This window comes from Schistocerca nitens, chromosome 2 (assembly GCF_023898315.1).
Source record: "Schistocerca nitens isolate TAMUIC-IGC-003100 chromosome 2, iqSchNite1.1, whole genome shotgun sequence".
Taxonomy (NCBI): Eukaryota; Metazoa; Arthropoda; class Insecta; order Orthoptera; family Acrididae; genus Schistocerca; species Schistocerca nitens.
In genome coordinates this window covers 308,621,544-308,625,737 of record NC_064615.1, presented here as the reverse complement: position 1 = coordinate 308,625,737, position 4,194 = coordinate 308,621,544, and positions in this window count along the sequence as shown.

Genomic DNA, 4,194 nt, shown 5'->3' with positions numbered 1-4,194 from the left:
AATCACTGTTTTGCAATTACGAAAGCCAAATGTACAGACATTAATAAAGCACATACACAGTGACTGAATTATTATCAAATTATTAATTTACAAAATGATAAGAAACATAGCATATATGAAACAAATATAAATTAAAGGAGAAGACTTTTAACCATTAGCCCGTGACAAGTTGCTACATGAGAGAATAAAGTAGACTGGATTGAATTAAAATATGACATACTTATACTACTCTTCACTTACTAAACATTTACATACATATTTATGCTACACTATATTTAATTTATAACAAAGTTAAAAAAAGAAAAGCAGACTGCTTGAATGCCCTCAAAATGTCACATTCAATCAGTAAATAAATTCAAACAGGGAAGAAGGACTTTGGCCAGATGCTGAAATATTTCTGACATTCTTTTTCATTGTAAAATTCTATGTACCGACTTTACAGAAAATCCTAGGAAGTTCTGGTCTTACGTTAAATCAGTAAGTGGCTTGAAACAGCATATCCAGACACTCCGGGATGATGATGGCATTGAAACAGAGGATGACATCCGTAAAGTTGAAATACTAAACCCCTTTTTCCAAAGCTGTTTCACAGAGGAAGACTGCACTGCAGTTCATTCTCTAAATCCAAGGAATAGAAAAGCAACTGGAATCACTCGCAGAGGAAAGTCCACTGGACCTGACGGGATACCCATTCGATTCTACACAGAGTACGTGAAAGAGCTTGCCCCCCTTCTAACAGCTGTGTACCGCAAGTCTCTAGAGGAACGGAAGGTTCCAAATGATTGGAAAAGAGCACAGGTAGTCCCAGTCTTCAAGAAGGGTCGTCGAGCAGAAGCGCAAAACGATAGACCTATATCTCTGACGTCGATCTGTTGTAGAATTTTAGAACATGTTTTTTGCTTGTGTATCATGTCGTTTCTGGAAACCCAGAATCTACTCTGTAGGAATCAACATGGATTCCGGAAACAGCGATCGTGTGAGACCCAGCTCGCTTTATTTGTTCATGAGACCCAGAAAATATTAGAGGCAGGCTCCCAGGTAGATGCCATTTTCCTTGACTTCCGGAAGGCATTCGATACAGTTCCGCATTGTCGCCTGATAAACAAAATAAGAGCCTATGGAATATCAGACCAGCTGTGTGGCTGGATTTAAGAGTTTTTAGAAAACAGAACACAGCATGTTGTTCTCAATAGAGAGACGTCTACAGATGTTAAGGTAACCTCTGGCGTGCCACAGGGGAGTGTCATGGGACCATTGCTTTTCACAATATTTATAAATGACCTAGTAGATAGTGTCGGAAATTCCATGCGGCTTTTTGTGGATGATGCTGTAGTATACAGAGAAGTTGCAGCATTAGAAAATTGCAGCGAAATGCAGGAAGATCTGCAGCGGATAGGCACTTGGTGCAGGGAGTGGCAACGGATCCTTAACATAGACAAACGTAATGTATTGCGAATACATAGAAAGAAGGATCCTTTATCGTATGACTATAAGATAGCAGAACAAACACTGGTGGCAGTTACTTCTGTAAAATATCTGGGAGTATGCGTGTGGAACAATTTGAAGTGGAATGATCATATAAAATTAATTTTTGGTAAGGTGGGTACCAGGTTGAGATTAATTGGGAGATTCCTTAGAAAATTTAGTCCATCAACAAAGGAGGTGGCTTAAAAACACTCGTTCGACCTATACTTGAGTATTGCTCATCAGTGTGGGATCCGTACCAGGTCAGGTTGATGGAGGAGATAGAGCAGATCCAAAGAAGAGTGGCGCGTTTCATCACAGGGTTATTTGGTAAGCGTGATAGCGTTACAAAGACGCTTAGCAAACTCAAGTGGCAGACTCTGCAAGAAAGGCGCTCTGCATCACGGTGTAGCTTGCTGTCCAGGTTTCTAGAGGGTGCGTTTCTGGATGAGGTAATGAATATATTGCTTCCCCCTACTTATACCTCCTGAGGAGATCACGAATGTAAAATTAGAGAGATTCGAGCGCATGGAGGCTTTCCGGCAGTTGTTCTTCCCGCGAATCATACGCGACTGGAACAGGAAAGGGAGGTAATGACAATGGCACGTAAAGTGCCCTCCGCCACACACCATTGGGTGGCTTGCGGAGTATAAATGTAGATGTCGATGTTCCTGTCTGCAACTCAACGTCTTTTCTGTGTAATGCGTACTAATTGGTCATTTCTATATTTTTGAAATTCAGTCACTATAAATATATAGGGATTTTATATATGCAGGTAAGCTTTCTGTGTACCAGTGTGCACAACCTTTGATAACTCTGAATTAAAGCAACCACAGAACAAAGTAAAGCACAAAACCTGAATGTGCTGAGTCGCATAGTCTAGACTGTGAAAGGATAATATCAGAAAGTCTGTATATACTCCTGGTATCATTAAAAATACAGCAGTTATCAGTCTGTAGAGTAATCTGAAGTCAATATCCATAAGAGAGCAGCCAAATTCCATAAACATGTCATGAGAAGGATGTATTCTGCCTTCACTCACAAAATTTTCTGCCCACAGTATCCCCTGCAGATGATAGGATGAACCTCTTTGGCTTGATCACATCGATAACTGTCTGTAGCACAGCCATTGTTGCTATGTGGACAAGATACAAGATTTTATCAAATGTTTAGTAAATGTATAAATAGCTGACTCACTAGAGTGGCTCTTTTTAAATCCAATCTATGGTTGACTAAGTTTCTGATTACTGTACAGGTTGATGACAACCCTGGAGTACATTAGCTCCTCAAATGGTTTAGAAAATTATTTAAGGAGTGTCCGTAAATAGTAGTTATTGACATTTGTGGAGTCACCTTCTTTATGGAGAGGCATAACAACACTGTATGTAGATGTAGATATTTTGACCTGTATGGGAATACACCCTGATTTAATGATGCATTACAGAAGTGACTAAGAACGTTATGTGTTATAGAGCTTCAGCATTTTAGTGTCTTAATGGAGATATGATCCACATCATATGAACTTTTAATTTTTAAAGCCAAGATGATCTTCCTTATTTATGATGGAGATTAATTTTTATTTCACTCAATGTCCTCTATATTGTTTCTTTGGTGTTATATTTTCTAAACTATTTCCCCCATACTTTTGAAAATCAGTTACTAAAAATATCTGTTACATGTGAACTGTCTTTTAGAGTGCCCCTATTCTCTTGAATAGAAATAATGTCATCTTCTATATCTCCTTTCCTTGTCTCTCTCGCAGCAGTATTTTGCAGTGATTTGATTTTACTGTCTGATCGTCAGGTTTAGACAAGATGTGCATACTCCTGGAGTTTAACAACTTTCTTTAATATGTTACAGTACTATTTATAATTTAAAAGTATTTCTGGATCATTACTTGTTCGGGCTATTTTGTAGATTGTGAAGAGATTCTCATTGTGAAGAGACTCTGATGCCTGTAATGATCCAATTTTCTTTTATGACTGCCTTCTATCAAATGTAATTATCTTAGGAAAGCTGCTTTAATAATTGAATAGAAACTCATTAAGAAATTTGTTGAATTTAAAACTAGCATTAAGTTTTCTTTGAGAGTTTCTGTACCATACATGGAGCAAAATAATGTGACTAACTGTGCATCATGATCTGCCAGTCCCTTTACTGCAGGATAGACATTTGCCTCTTTAACTTTTGTTTGCTGTATGAACACATTTTCTATAAAGGTACTATTATCTTGAGTCTCTTGAGTAGGAAAATTTGTGACTGATACTAAATTGTGAGTAGCTATGAGAACCTCTAGATTACATTTATTCTGTCAGATGCCATCAAAATTAAATGTACAATTTTGGATGTATTGATGCTTTTTCTGTGTGTTTGTGTCCACCAGAGAATGGTGTTAGTAAGCTATAATTCAACAGTAACATTTATTTCATATACAGCAAGCATTCCCTTTATCATGTAGACCTATCTTTAAATTTGATCAAGTTATCCTGAAATTAATGATTTCGCTAAATATACTGGGGCTACAACTTTGCTTCTGCCGTTTTTTCTCAAAGTTCATGGCTTTATTGTGAGCATCTTACAAAAAATTTATATTTCAAAGTATTGGCCATCGCTGACTACTACTTTCTCCCATCTTTCGGGCAGCATACAAATCCCGCGGTGGAAGAACTGAGCTTCTTTTGAGAAGATCCATGCATCAATCCAATTTTGCAAGTGTTCATATGACAGGAA